The sequence below is a fragment of the Girardinichthys multiradiatus genome, chromosome 21 (genome assembly GCF_021462225.1).
Source record: "Girardinichthys multiradiatus isolate DD_20200921_A chromosome 21, DD_fGirMul_XY1, whole genome shotgun sequence".
Taxonomy (NCBI): Eukaryota; Metazoa; Chordata; class Actinopteri; order Cyprinodontiformes; family Goodeidae; genus Girardinichthys; species Girardinichthys multiradiatus.
Window position 1 is genome coordinate 38,004,754 of NC_061813.1, and position 17,018 is coordinate 38,021,771.

Here is a 17,018-nt window from a genome sequence, read left to right on the forward strand (position 1 = left end):
CAGTCAGTAATGATTTGGGGTGTCATGTCATCTGCTGGTTCTAGTCCACTGGGTTTTCTGAAGTCCACAGTCAGCACAACCAGAACATTTTAGAAAACGTCATGGTTCCTTCTACTGACAAGATTTATGAGGATGCTGATTTAATTTTCCAGCAGTACTTGGTACAGGCCCACACTGATAAAGGTCCAATGACCATGGTGGTACTGAGCTTCATTGGTCAGCAAACTGGTCTGACCAGAACCCAATGGAGAATCTTTGGAGCATTGTCAAGAGATACAGTAGATGAGAGACACCAGACTTTAACTTTTTCACAATATGAATATTTTTAGCTGTACCTTATGAACTTAGAAACCTTATAATAATAATAAATCGCTTTCTAGTCAGAATTAGATCATATCAATCATATAGGTAGATAGCCGTCTGTTAAATGAAGTGCAGCTCATTATGTATCAAGTCAGTCATTTTGCAGCAATCTCTCATCTTGACCAAGCACGTGGCAACAGTGGAGAGCAGCAATTCCCTTTTTACAGGAATAAACCTCCAACAAAACAAGAATTTGTATAGTTAGTTATGTGGTGCAACCAGCTGGTAAACATACTGAGCCAGGTGAACTTTCTACTGTATTTACACACAGCTAAACACAGAATCCGTTGGCCAGACAGAGCCTACATAATCTGAAAAAACAAAAACAACATATAAAATAATGGCACCGATAGCTCTCATTTAGGTAAGAAACAGCTAAACACAGAGGCACTTAACTAGGAGTGCTTTCAATGGGAAAGAACATCAAAGACAGTGAACAAAGTTAGTGTAAATTATAGCTCAATAAAGAGCTATAACCAGGAAAGAGACACAACTAAATATAGAAGCACTGGGCTACTTTCTATAGGAAAGAATAACCATAAGTTAAACAGTTAACAGCAACAATAGCTCTGTCATTGGCTCTCTCCAGGAAAGAGAGACAGCTGAACAGAGAAGCACCAGGGAATGAGTACTTTCTAAGGGGAAGAAAAAAAGAAGAGTAAACAGTTGATGGTACCAATTGCTCAGTCTAAAAAAGACATAGAACTAAACACAGAGGCACTGGGCCAGGGATACTTTCAATGGAAAAGGGGAAGAAAATAGTAGCCTGAGTTAGGTAGCAAGCATTCTATCAGTGGCTCTGTTCAAGAAAAGAAACAGAGCTAAACAAAATAGAAATAGAAAAGAAAAACAGAAATTCTAAGTTAATGGCAGAAATACTGCACAAATGGAGAGCAACGTAAAGAAAATCCTTCACTATTTTCTCCAGCAGCCAACTTCTTTTGAAAGCTCTTCAAAGTCTGTTCACCAAATGATGAAATCCTGTCTACAGAACTTCCTGTAAAAGCTCAAAGGAACTGAAAAATAAATGTATTTTCTAAAAAGAAGACTCTTTGTAGGAATTCTGAGTCTATATGAAGTACTGCAGCCTTCAATTATTAGCCTTACATTGAGGCTGAGGCTGATTTCACAGGATGGCATTAGATCACCTCTGGCACTGTGAAGATTTAGCTGCAGATGACTTTCAGGCAGGAGGAACAGCAGTTCTCTGCTACTCTCAGTCTTCCAAATGGTGCAAGGCCTTATTAAACAGTTTTATTATATTCAGTGCAGAACTGGAGCAGAAATGAAATGGCACACAGCAAATCAGACTCTGTTTATATAGCGGGTCGGGCCTTTCAAAGTCAATGTGTATAATTTTCTGGGCCAGTGGTTTCACATGATGACCTCTTGTTTAGTGACCTTATCATGTTTTCTCACAGGCAGTCTTCTAGAAACAGGGGATCACTGCTGCTGCTACCTGGAAATACCATTACACTGACTCACACATGGTGGCTCGCAAAGGTATTCACACATTTGACCCTTTTTTTAAAACATTTTTTTACATTAAAAGCTCAAGCTTCAATGTATTTCATTGGGATTTTATGTGATAGCTCAGCACAATCTAGTGAATAATTGTGGAAAGAAAATGATACATGTATTTCAACATTTTGTACAAATAAAAATCCCCATCACTCTAGTACTCCTGAATGAAATCCAGCTAATTAGTACACAGAGTCCAGCTCTGCATAATTTAATCACAGCATTCAGGCAGGAGGCCTAAGTTGAGTGTGTGGGAGCTGTGAAGATCCACATCTCAGGGGGAAAAACAGGATTACTATTAGGTGTGCACTCTACAAATCTGGCCTTTATGGAAGAGTGGCAAGAAGAAAGCTATAGCTAAAACAAAGCCCTGTTTACAGTTTGATGCATTATGTAGGGGATACAGCACATATAAAAGAAGATGCTCTGGTCAGATTGAGCTAAATCAAGGACAATCCTGGAGGAAAACCTATCAGAGGCTGCAGAAGACTTGAGAATGGGGTGAAGGTTCACCTTCTAGCAGGACAACCACCCTAAACACACAACAAGAGCTACAATGGGATGGGTTGGAACAAAACATATTCATGTGTTAGAATGACCTAGTCAAAGTCCACACATAAATCCAATAAAAAAATTGTCTTAATAACTGATGTTAACAGATGCATTAAATCTGACTGGACTTCAGTCATTTTGAAAAATGGGTAAAAATGTCAGTCTATAGATGCAGAAAGCTGGTAGAAATATGTCCAAAAAACTCGAAGGTGCAACTGCAGCAAAAAGGGATTTTGCTAAATATGGACTGAGGGTAGCTGAAGTCTCTGGATGTTGTGGGGCTGTCATGGTTGACACGCCTTTTCAACATTGCGTGGCGGTCGGGGACAGTGCCTCTGGACTGGCAGACTGGGGTGGTGGTCCCCCTTCTGAGGGTGTGTTCCAACTACAGGGGGATCACACTCCTCAGCCTCCCTGGTAAGGCCTACGCCAGGGTATTGGAGAGGAGAGTCCGGCCGATAGTCGAACCTCGGCTTCAGGAGGAGCAGTGTGGTTTTCGTCCCGGCCGTGGAACACTGGACCAGCTCTATACCCTCTACAGGGTGCTCGATGGTTCATGGGAGTTTGCCCACATGTGCTTTGTGGACCTGGAGAAGGCATTCGACTGTGTCCCTCGTGATGCCCTGTGGGGGGTGCTCCAGGAGTATGGAATCGGGGGCCCTTTATTAGGGGCCATCCGGTCCCTGTACGAGCAGAGCAGGAGTTTGGTCCGCATTGCCGGCACTAAGTCGGACCTGTTCCCGCTGCATGTTGGACTCCGGCAGGGCTGCCCTTTGTCGCCGGTCCTGTTCATAACTTTTATGGACAGGATTTCTAGACACAGCCAAGGGCCGGAGGGGGTCTGGTTTGGGGACCAGAGGATTTCGTCTCTTCTTTTTGCAGATGACGTGGTCCTGCTGGCCTCCTCTAGCCAAGACCTACAGCATGCGCTGGGGCGGTTCGCAGCAGAGTGTGAAGCAGCTGGGGGCGCTGTGCTGGTCTGTTGTGGTGAAGAGAGAGCTGAGCCGAAAAGCGAAGCTCTCAATTTACCAGTCGGTCTACGTTCCTACCCTTCTGTCCGACAGCCAAATCTTGGCCCAAACTGGATCATCAACAGGACAATAATCCCAAACGCAACAACAAATCTGCATAAAGAAAATATTGAGGTTGCAATGGCCCAGTCAAAGCCCAGACCTTAACCTGATTGAAATGCTGTGGTTGGAACTTAAAAAAGCTGTGCTGAAACAAATATTTGCAAGCCTTGATGAACAGAAGCAACGTTGGACAGAAGAGTGGACCAAAGATCCTCCACAGTGATGTGAAAGCCTGAAAATGTGTTGGATAATGAGGTGTACTCAGTTTTTCACACTCAGCGTTTCCTTTTTAGTTTCAACTTTGTTTGTTAAATAATAAATAATGGATTCTACTGTGTGTTTTTGATCACCTGAAGCTAAATTTAAATCATTTTAGAACCTGGTGAAGACATAATTATCTCAATGTACTAGATTGGAAAGTGTGTACTTTCCTTTTTTATGGGAGTGTACCAGGATACAACAACCCAGCTTTGAGTAAGCTTTAGTGTTTGCATAGTATAATAAACATTTGATTTTTCATTTTCATGTTGCAATAATACACACAAACAATGCAGATCAAATGACTGGAAACAGAACATCTGCTGAATCCTCCTCAGATGACCACCTGACTGCTGCCTTTGACTTCACGCTCTGACTGGTGTTTCTCCTCTGGCCTTTTACTCCCTCCTGACCACCCCCAACCACCCACCTTAAACGATATCTTCCAATCAAATTCCCCTTTCTGTCCCTCCTCGGTGAGGAGGAGATAGGAGTTAAGGTGACCTCGTTCTGAATGAGCCTGCCGGGGCTGTATAATTGGATACACTCGGATGCAAGATTGAGTTTATTCCAGGTTAAAAAAAAAAAAAAAGCATTCGAGTGATCCGCTTTCCTGGAGGCTCTGCTCGGAGACGGATGTTTGTGAATGAGAGTAATCACTTTACAGAGGCAGAGATGGGGCTGCTGCTCCTCTTGCCTCCAAAATAACAATCAGTTTAACCTGCAGCTGCTGTGGGTAACCCACTGAGAGGTAAACACACAGCAGAGGTCCACTTCATTACCTCAGACTGCTGTGAAGGAATTGTTTACAGGTGAAGCAGTTCTGTTCCGGTGTGAAACCCCAGGAGATGTTAGTCAGCCGCGTTTGTAAGGTTCAGGCTCTTTAAAGTAGTTTAATTAGTGGAAAATGTAAATAAAACATTTGTACTTTATTAATATTCTATTATTTGTTTTTAAACATTAAATTTCATTAATTTTCATAGTTCTTTACTGTTAAATTCTTCTTTTCTTTGGTATCTTGAGGGAGTTTAGCCCAATTTAATCTAAAATTCATAACTTATAAATTTTAAATTTATAAAATATAAAAAAATGTAAGATTTGCTTGTCTTGTTACTAAAACTTATACATTTGTTATATTTACGAACATTTTCCCTGTAACTTGCTGATGTAAAGTGTAAAATTATTTTACAACAGAAATTCTTCTTTTTGTTTTACATTTATGGCACTGAGTTTTCGTTATCAATTTTTCAAAAAAAATGATCCTAGGCTTGGTCTATATCCAGAAATGCGAAAGGTCTCTTGTTTCAAATAAAGTCAGCTGTATGTAAAACAAATACCCGGCTTGCACTTTGAATCGTAACACAAGCATGAATTTGCTTTAATCAATTAGTAAGTTATTGCAATTGTATCTGCTTTGCTGCAGCTATGCACAACACATTATGATGCTGGTTTGCTTTTAACCAAAACAATGTGACTAAGCAGCTGCAATGAACAACCAAAGCTCAGACCCACACTCAGACCCCTTGCATATAGAAAAAGCATTGTGGTAAAATGTTTTTTTATTGCACAGTTACAATAGCATCGTCTTTTGCCAAAGATAACATGATGAAAATAATTATAATGGTTATGGGGTTTTGTCCTTCACAGAAAAGTTGAAACTGATGACTGGGCTGCAGAGACCTCCAACATATACAGATTATTACAAGGTCATGGAAACATCCCAGTGGAGATGAGGTACCATTGGTGATACAAGCAAGGATAAGCCTATTCAATAAATACGTAGGGCACAACATATTTCTAATTACCGTCCCACTGAAGGAGGTTTTCTAAATTTGCATTGATCCAGTGGTCTTTTTCTGATGTGAAGAGTCCTAACTAAATAAAAACACACACACTGCCTTTTACATGTGCAAGTTTTAAATAAAGGACAACTTTTGATTAGATTAAACTGAAATCTTTTCTCTGAACAAAGCTTTTGTAAGACTCCAGATAATATAGTTCACAAGTAGCTGATCTCACATTCTGACGCTCAATGGAAGACTCGCTCAGCTCAACTAACAGCGGGAGTAACACTATGAAGTAGTGGGCGTCTTTTAAAAAGCTGCAAATCTTCACTCAATAATTCCCCTTACTTTGTCTCTCTGCTTCCTCTGCCAAATATTTCTCAATTTTTTTTCATTCCACACTCTCTGATCTGTTCAACTAATTATTTCCTCTTTCTCAGGCCGTGGGTGATCAATGATCTCTTACTAATTCAGTTGGCATAACGTACAGCTCCCCTTGGATGCAGTGTGACTGTGGACGATGGTTACATGTCAGCGGCCATGTGTAAAACGAACCGAATGAATTAACTTTGTGTTTGCGGTCTGAAAATGAGGTAGAAATTAAATTTTGAGGTCGACCGCTTTGTATTTCAGAGAACTGACCTTCACTTCTAAAACTAAATGTAGATGGATGAATGCATAGGAGCCAGGCTGCATCCACTCCTGCAGGGGATTTTAGAGGTTACTGCACCATCTCGTCTTGCCTCCATAAGTTATTATGAAAGACTCAGAAGGAGTCAAACTATAACAACCAAGGCCAGAGTTAATAAACTGACAAAGCAGCAAAAGAGCCAAGCATGAGTTTAAACTAACACCAACAGATAGAAAATGACAAGACAGAAACGAAAAGTGCAAATTAATTTTCAGGAAACTAAAACCACTCTGTAAACAACTATAACAGAGAAAGTAACTATAAAGAGACACAATGAATAAAACAGGTGACACAGAACATTAAACGGGCCAAAAAAGATTAGAAAGCATGAACAAAGAACAAAAAAGACCAAAAAACTGACAACATCCAGAAAGGGTTTCAAAACAGTGGCATGTATTCAAAATTATGAACAAAAAGCAAAATTATTCAGAAAACTGCCGCCAAACACTAAACATTGAGTAGATTGGATACAGTATGTCAGGTAACCAGAATGATTAAAAACTAAAGAAAATTAGACCATGTGTTAGATTTGCACCAGACATACCATTTTTCTTAGTGGCTGAAATGTCAAAAAGCATAATAAAAACCAGTGAAGTTGTTCAAAATATTTTTAGAAAGTCATGATATTCTAAGAAAAACTTACAACAAAATTACAGCTGAAGATCTGTACAAAGCTAAACAATGAGAATATGAGTCGAAAGTATTTAAAGTAATTATTTTAATTAACAAAACAGAGCTGTAACATAATCACATAGGTGAAACCAAGCCTTGCAGAACAATAAGGGAGTCAGAATGACTTTGTCTACAAAGACGCTTGCAATGCCTTTAACAAATGGTGTTAAGGTCTTCATTGGTTCCACGTCAGCAGCTGCTGGTGTGCAGAATATATTCGAAACTGTATTAATGTCTGTGACACGGCCTAGAAATGAAGCAGAAATCACATTTTAAGGCAGAGCGCTTCTTATTTCAGAAAGCTGACCTTCAGTTCTGATTCTAAGTGCAGAAGGATGAATATATTATGTGTATTAGATATTTTGTGTACAGAAGCGGTCACTCCTGCAGAGGTGTTTCTGCTCTAAGTCCTGCTGCCTCTACGTATATAATGATCTCATTAAGACGCAAGCTCTGGGCAGGAAATTTCATGCATTTTGAGATGAACTAAACCATGAAAGTAAATGTGCGAGGCTTCACACCTGGACGATTCCTCTGCACATCGGCTGCATCTTTTTCTCCCCACCTTTGATTTCAATTCAGCTCCACTAATCCATGATAGAGGCACAGCGGGGTCTCCGGAAATCATTGGCTGGGTCAGATATTTTCTCTACATGAGGGATTATCCCGGCCTGCCTCCAGAAAGTTAAACGTTCAAATAAAAACTCTGTATCTTGTTTTAACAGGCCTAGAGAAGGCGGCAGGGGATCAAGTTTTCCCTTGCTCTCAAGGTTTAGTCATCACAGTTAAAGGGATAAACTAGTTTGTGGAGAAAATGGTACCTAGGTAACAGAAAAGCATCTGCTTCGTAAATAATTCAAGATTTCTGCATCACAGATTTAATTAGGCCACGAAAAGTGACTGTATGTTGTTCTGCTCCGATTGTTCCCAGTTTGGTGCTGTCAAAATAAGAACGGAGTCCACAGAAGAAGTTTCAGCTCGGTTCCTCTAGCAAACAACATGGTCTACGCTTTCATCCCATCTGTGCCTCAGTTTCTCCGTCTCTGGTGAAAAAGCAACCAGGCTTATCACTGGAGACACACAAATGGAGCGCAGCTAAAAGAGGCGTTTTGGTGTCTGTCAGAACTCTGTGTTTAAAGCTGTTGTGTGGGTCTGAGCAGCAGCATCTTTTCAACAAAGCCCCAGATACTGGAGGGGTGGCTAATTTTTAAAATGGCTTTGCATTATTTCTGTCTGTTGAGCTCCAGTTGATCCATTTCTGGTAAATCACTGAATAGGGCAGTGCAAGCTCTGCTCTGCGCAACTTCATTCATAGCAGGGAAAAGACACTCAGTGTCTTACAAAAGTATTCATGCCCCATGTACTTTCTTTCTCACTTTACAATCACAAACATCCACGTGACCTGGTCGTACGAGACCAAATTTGGATTTTTTGTTCCTTCATGTTAGCAGGAAAAGTAAAGTTGGACATAACCCTGAACACAACATCTCCACCAAAAAGCATGGTGTTGGCAGCATCATGCTGGGGGATACTTTTTTCAGTAGGGATCAGAGGTGGGTAGTCATTACATTTACTCAGTTATTTTTACTTCAGTAACTTTCTGAAATAAATGTACTTCCAGGAGTAGATTTAATGTACTGTAATTTTTACTTTTACTTAAATGATGTCATTTATTTTTCCAACATTTTTTATTGTATCCTTTAAAATAACCAATCAAATTTAATCAATTAGTACAAATTAAATGAGATGTTATGATTAAACAGTCACTCTGTTTTTGAGTCGCCTTGGTACCAAATACATTTTTACTCTAATTGAGTACTTTTCCTGATCTCTCCTTGCTTCTACTTGAGTAAAATGATATTGAAGAAATGCTACTCTTACCTGAGTACAATTTTTCGCTGCTTTACCCACCTCATGGAGCTAAATGCAGAGCAGTAAGAAAACCTGACTCCTTATCAGACGAGACTCAAATAATGCAAAAAGAGCAGGAATGCAATTAAATAAAACGATTTGCTGAGTTAAGATGAATCTGACTCTAAAAAGATGTTAACTGACTAGAAAACCTGAGAAAGTAAGAAAACTATTTTTATGAACTGCTTCATTTTGACCTTTCAACAAGATAAACCAATCCATCAGAAGTCCATCCTTCATTAGTTCTGTATTTTAATAGGGAAACAACAATCGACAGGTATAAATAAAACTAAAACTAAATCTTGTGAATAATAACCTCTTTCACTAGTGGACTCTGCATCTACTATGAAGAAAGCTGTGGTGGTTCCTCTTTGCAGGGCCCCACTGGGTTTTATAACAAGAATTAGCTCATTCCTCCAGCCTGTTTCTCTTTGTTTGCTTCCTGTAATCATATTTTGCAAACACTCAGCCTCTGATCGCCACATCTGCTACGTGTTTCTGTCAATTAGATTGTTCTTGTAGAAGAACAAGACATTGCTTCGAGGTCTCTGCAGGCTGCTTGCTACACATGTTTGCAATCTCCTTCTTCCTGAATTGGCATTCCCCCTGCTGAGTATGTTTGGGTAAAACGTTCTGTAAAAAACACAGAACGAAGTGCTGATTACCTCTGGGTGTGGCAGCAGGACTGCCAGGAACTGAGCTTGGTTATGCACAGCCTTTGAACCTGAGCTCATGTGTTGAACGAGTAAATATTATGATGTTAATCATGTGGATAATTATTCCCACAGCAAAGCCAGGCTGAATCTGCTGAGCGCCTATGCAGCAGCTAAACCTGCCACTTTATCCAATTACTGCTGCTGAATATTCATTTCATGTCTGGAAGCAGGTACAGTCTGCACTGCAGTATCTGCTGCTGATAATACCTCGGAATGAGAGGACTGTCCTGTTCATTTGTATCTGTATTTTAACCAGAAAATATGACTGATCCTTTGCTAGAATAAAACGTGATGATGCAAGTTTACATAGAAATATAATTTAAAACAGGTTGGTGCATACAGAGAGAGGAACAATTTGCTTTAAATCAATCTCTATCCTCCAGAGAACAGGGTCATCCCTGATGCTCTCAGCTCTACTGCTTTAGGATTTAGGTCAAGGGACTGAGATAGCCATGGATGAGGGTTGAACAATCTGGCCTGGGAACACCTGGGAAACCCCCAGAACGAGCTGGGGAGAGATGAATGGAGGGACAGACGGACAGATTGATTTTTACATATCTTTACCGAGAAGACCATAGTGTGCAGGGCTCTGTACAATTGCTTTTTCCTGTCATTTAGCATCTCTCTGTTTATATATCCCTCTAACCAGATATTGTGTTTGAAATTATGGGAACAATGACATGAATGCATGAACACTTGAGTAGTATATTGTCTAAGACCATCAGAGCTGCAAAAAGCAGATCAGTGGTTAAAGTACTTGGTTGGAAAAGTTGAATGATCCTTTATGTCCGTCGTGATCATGATTGCAACCGTTTGCAGTATCCTGTAACAAGCCTTCAGCATGTCAGCAACACTCATCGCACTCTGACCTTCTTGCTTTGCCAACAAACCATCAACATGGCACCATTCCATTAAATGCTCCACAGTCATCCAGTAAAACCTGAGCGATTCCGCTACCATTTGCTCTACAAGTCCAGCAAGGCGGACTTCATAAACACAGGTCATTTGTCAATTGAGGGATGTTAAAGTGCAAAAGCCCCAGGTGTTAACACGGTGGAAGACGGCTGATCTATCTGCCGTCAGTGGAGAAATGCTGAGCCTGCAGCGAGGAGGCTCCTCACCTCTCCCTTAGCTGTGTGTTGATCCTGTTTCTCCTGTCAGAAACAAGTGGACTCTACTGAAATCTGCTGCTGCTCCCCTTTGGCTGAACACTGCACCTTATGACCTTAAAGCATATTCATTTTCACTCTGCACTGACTCAATATTCAGCGAAGCAGCAGTACAGAGTTACTGAGGAGTAAAGATTTATAACATTAGTTGTCTGGATTTTAGTGTCATGTCCTCAGGAACTACAAGCAACATGATGGTGTAGTTTATCCCAAACAAGAATGAAGGACATAAATACTTTGCGCTAATTTGTGTCCTCCAATTTAAACCAAAAAGGTTGCAATTGGAGATTAAAGACACTTAATAAATGAAAATACATTCGGACTTAGGTATGTTGGTGTTTTGATGGCAGGGTGGAGCTTGAGATAGCTGGAAGGGATCTGCACTAATGAGGATGTTTGTTTTAGTCTGTAAAAAAGGAGTTGAAATAAAATGTCAAGCTCTCTTTTTCTTGGTTGATCTATGCTACAACTCTGTTACATTGTTTAATTTCAACCAACTCGCCACCTAAAAGACTGGAGTTAAATTCAGCTGGCTAGCATGTACTACTTGCAGTTTATTTATGGTTGATTTTTGATTAGATTAAATAATTAAAACAAACTAATTTAATCTTAGCTGATGTTGCTACAAATTAGTTGTGTCATCGACTAGTATTTGCCATCTGGTCTTGGACAGCTTATTTACATTGTGCTGTTTATTTATGTCCACAAATGGCTGAATTTACAATATATCTGCTTTAATTGACAAACATTTCTGAATTTAGGGGTGTATGATACGTTCAGCTCCCGAGATTTTAACTGCATTTTTAAGGAAGCGAAGAATCCTGCCTTCATTTGTGATTTCATAAATAAAATAAAAGTTTCACAAATTACATTTTAAAGAACCTCTCATCAGTATTCAATAATTCAGGCCAGGTTTGACTTCTACTAAGTTTTTTAAGCCATAACCCAAGATTTAACCCTAACCCTAATGCCAAAATAGTGGTGAAATCATCAGTTTTTGCTTTCTTGTGCACAATATTTATATTCCTATATTAAACAAATACAAAAAGATTAAGATACTGTTCAGCCACTCCCAATTAAAAATAGTGAAATATTTAATTTTACTTTAAGAGGGATTTGATAAAAACCAAAAGCTATTTTTTTAACACAGCTCTTTTTAAAAATGCTTACACACAACTTATGGGAAGTCAGTAGCTTACCCATAGTGGGTCGTGGGGAAGCTGGTGCCTATCTCCAGCCGTCTATGGGCAAGAGGCAAGGTACAGGGTACACCCTGGACAGGTTGCCAGTTCATCACAGGGCAACACACAAACAACCACGCACACACTCATTCATACACCTAAGGGCAATTTAGAGTGACCAATTGACCTAACAGGCATGTCTTTGGACTGTGGGAGGAAGCCAGAGTACCTGGTGAGAACCCATACATGCACAGGGAGAACATGCAAACTCCATGCAGAAAGACCCCCTGGCTGGGAATTGAACCCAGGACCTTCTTGCTGAAAGGCAACAGTGCTACCAACTGACTAAGTAAAATATTTACTTGGCCAAAAAGTAGCTAGAAATATAAAATAGTGTGCCATTAAATGCAACAACATAATAAAAAGAAGAGATGTGTTCAATAATGAATCAATGAATATATTCAAAACATGTTTTCTTCTCTAAAAAATTTCGTTTTCAAATTATTTTACTATACTTTTAACTGTTGAACACTGATGCATTTCCTGCTCTAATATACTCCTGTTGTATTTTTTTTACCCAACAGATTTCCCTGAGCTTATTTATTTACGTCTTTCTTTTTTACATTCCTTGGTCGCTCAATAAAAACACTGTCATATTCTTTTGCTGTCACACTGAGCAGCAACAACAGCAACAACAAAAAACTTACACCTAATCATGTATGCTTTTGGTGCTCCTTCGTAAATGCAGTCAGTGTTGTGTAAAAGCAATAACACAGTTGGTGTCTTGTTTCACTGCTACATTTCCTCCAGATGCAGCTCGTAGCTGCCAATATCCACGACCTTCACGGCGTTCTTGCTTAACTGAGCACATAGAGCTGAATGTCTGAGGCCTCGGTGGAAATCAAACCCTCAAACCAGCAGGCGCTGATGGAGCTGCACCTCCACAAAAAAAAAAAAACCAGCACACACATGCTTTAGGTGGGAGTGGCTCATTTCCAGTTCTCAAAGCTCACAGATGAGGAAATATCACATTCTGTGTATGTGCGTCTCACGCGAGAGAGGTCAGCAGCCTGCGCCAAGCTGCTGCTATTTTTGCCGTGTCAGATGACTGATGGATCAAACCACCAAAAAAGTCACTGTGGTCTGCTGAGTGACTGATGCCGGCCTCCTGCCTCTGGGTGTGGACCGGCCAGCCGTAGCCAGGCCCTCTAATTGGGCGTCTGGATGGCAGAAGGGATCTTTCAATGAAGCATCCATCATGTCGGTTAGAGAGCCACAGAGACCAGACATCTCTCTCTGTCTTCAGTTGAGGAAGCAGTCAGGATGTGAGAGGTACAAGTTAAAGACAGAGACCCTCAAAAGTGAACCAACAGTGAAACACATGCAACACATTGCCACTTATAGCTAATAATTATCTAAGATAATTATATTCTAGTGTTTCTCTTAATTATTAACAATTTTAGAGAACTGATTTTAATTTTAGAGATTGCTTTGTCTAGACATTTTTATATAGTTATCACTTGTCTTTATTCTGTTTTTTTTAGTTTTCTTAAATTGCTACATTTGTTTTGTTTTTTGCAAAAATGTATAAAATTGCATGTATTTTCTAAAAAGAAAGTAATAAAATGCAAATAAAACTGAATACTGCACTGTAAATATCAACTGGAGGGAAATTGTTTACTTTTCTGAAGGTACTTTATGTCATAGAAACAAAGTATTGCGTCAGAGGGGTTGAATAAGGATTACGCACACTTCATTTAAGCATAATACATCATTCAACAACTAAAATCATTAAAGTAACATAAACCAAGCACAGATTAGTTTTACCTGCATGTCTTAGCCAAAGCCAGTTATTTAATTTTAAAGTAATAAAAAGCTGATGACATGACGATAATGCACTGCATTCCCAATCACTGTTTCAAACACAAATCACCTTTTCATTACCAGCTGCTAGCCTATCATAAGCCAGCGCTGGCTTCAGCACCGGTCACACAGGTAGCTGCCCTTGGCAAGGACACAGACCCAACCTATACTTCCCAACAGTCTTAATTTTTTGTCTGCACTATAGGAAGTTTACCTGCTCTGAACTCAGTCTGTTCATCTGCTACATTAGATAGACTGTTTAGGGTTGTATCTATGTTGTGTTAAGCTTTAAAAAATATCTGAACTCTGTAAAAGATCAGGAGGGAATCAGACCAATTACCAGTCTGTTAAAACCTTCATCCATCATTTCGAGGTTTAAATTTTTACATTAACTGTACCTGAACCTTTTCAGAAGCTAGTTGTTTTCTTGAACTCAAATATGAAAAACTGTCAGTACTGACTCACAGTCCTCAGGCTGTGCTACGGTTTACCAAAGCAATATTTCCGCAGGGTTAAAAAGGCAGAAACCTTTATTTATTTCACTGTAAAAGAAGGCAGAGAGCCCTTGAAGAAACTCTCCTCAGAGTAATCATGTGTTCTGATCCCACTTAATCATCTGTGCAGCGTTAGTGATGAGGATTTCAAATTGCCTTAACCGTGGAACTGACTTGACAGCTTGACAGAATCTCTGTGAACAGTTAAGGAGAAACGATGGCTGCTGTTAACCTCCCGCAGCTACTACAGGCATCTCAGGCACGACCTTACACAGAGTCGAACACCAACATCATGTCATTAACACACTCAAAGGCAGTGTGAATGCATAAGCTTGTAAAAGAGATGTGTAAAGGTTACCCATGCTATATTTCCTGTTTAAGTTTTAGTATTTAGTTTATAGAGCCTGAGACCTAAGCATAGGGCCAGACCTTTATATTTAATAAATACAATATTCCACTGAGAAATATAGAAGATCTTACACCATATTTCATGCAAAAATTATGACTGATTTAAGCCTAAACTTATTTTTAACATGGTGCTCTGTTAGAAAAACCTGTGTGCTTTACAGGAGTTAACCAGGTTTTTTTCAGCACCGGTACTTATGAATTGGGCTTTCTTACTTTCAGGAGACAGCAGAGTTGTCTCTATTTCAAGAATCATGCGATACTGAAATGTTTGGGATAAACTTGCACCACCATTATTAAATATGTATAATGAGGCGTTTGCCTTCCAGGTTTTGCCCTAGACTCATGGTCAGGCCACCATTTCTCCTCTTTTGAAGAAGGGTTAAGTGCCTTTATCATGCTCATCTTACAATCCCATAAGCCTTTTAAATGCAGATTTTAAACTGCTATCCAAAACTTTAGCTCTATGTCTCAAAGCAGTTCTACCTACAATAATCCACTCAGATCAGACCGGATTTGTCCAAAATAGGCATTCTTTCTTTAATATTAGGAGACTTCTAAATATTATCTATAATAACCCATCCACTAGTACTCAAGAAGCCTTAATTTCTCTTAATGCTGAAAAGGCATTTGACTGAGTTGAGTGGACATATTTGTTCTACACTATCAAAACATTTGGCTTTGGTGATACCTATTTATCTTGGATTAGCTGTTTTATTCTAACCCACACGCCTCAGTCATTACTAATGATAATTGTACTAAATATTTTTGTCTCTACCGTTCAACAAAACAGGGATGTCCGCTGAGTACCCTTTTATTTGCTTTGGCTATTGAGCCATTGCCTATCGCGTTCCATTCTGATACCAAAGTTGCAGATAAAATTGCAGGTATCCATCTATATAGAGGCGAGGGGCTCGCTTTATGCTGATGACTTGCTTCTATATTTCTCTGCAAGAATCTATTCCCGCTATTTTGTGTTTGCTTTCAGACTTTAGTCGGTTGTCAGGATACAAGCTAAATTTAGGTAAAAGTGAGTCAGTATGAGGTTGTTTGGTAAATGTTCATTAGAGATCATTAGAGAAGATTGCCCTTCCCAATTCTAGTAACTATCTAACAAAAGACTTTTAAAAACCTGGCTTAAATCTGCAACCTCCGCTCCTTCTGACTGGCTAGCTATGGAGATAAATTCTGTGAAGTCTGTATCTCTCACGGTGCTCTTATACTCACCAATTCAATCTTCCACTCCTTCATATACAAAGAACAGAATAGTTGGAATTTCTCTTAAGATATGGGCCCAACGCCGGCATATTTTTGGCCTGCAACCTTTGTCCACTCATGCACCTATTGCAGCAAATCATATCTTTTCTCCCTCTGTTTTGGACAAAGCTTTCACAGCTTGCGCCAGCCTTGCCATACGCACCTTTAAGGACTAAATTATGGATAGTGTTATTGCCACCTTTGAACAATTTACAGGCAGATTTCCTATAACATCGCAGCCTTTTTTTTTAGATATGTACAAACTCGCAGTTTTGCTCGCGTTAACTTTCCCATTTTTCCCTATTTGCCTGTGGACTCTGTCCCAGACTCCACGCTTTTGCCCACTTCAAAGTTAAAAGGTTCCATCTTGACTCTATATAATTTAATCACTTCCATCCGCGTGATATCTTTAAACTCTACAAAGACCCTCTGGGAGATGGATTTGGGGGAAAGTATCTCAGATGAGCTCTGGTCACGCATTTTAACACTGGTACATTAGTCCTCAATATGTGCTCGGCACTGTCTCCTCCAATGTAAGCTTGTACATCGTGTGTACTATACCAAAACTCGTCTATTTAAAATCTGCAGGGGTATTTTTCCAACCTGTGACAGATGTTAAAGGTCCCCTGCAGATCTTATTCGTATGTTCCGGCTGAGTTCTCGGCTCAAACCTTTTTGGGTCAAGGTGTATGCGGCTATATCAGATGTGGCTGACCCGAACCCCTTTATTCTGGGTTTTCTCTGGACCGTCCTCTTTACCTCCATCTCAGGAAAATTCTCTGGCATTTATGACCATGATTGCTAGGAAGGTGATTTTACTTAAATGGAAAACACCTCAGCCCCCTTCTTTCTTACATTGGCTGGGGGATATTCTGTATTTTTTCAAACTTCAGAAGATTAGGAGCTCACTGTGGGGCTCTTCTAATCCATTTATGCAAACTTGGAAACCATTACACCTATTGTTTAGGCAAACTAACTTTTAATTTATCGCAGACTAGCTTTTGATTATATATTTATCCTCCATCTTTCCTCTGGAGGTCTCCTCTCTTCCTTTGTTCACATATGTGTATATAATTAGCTATCTTTCTGGGTGCAGAGTTGATTTCTT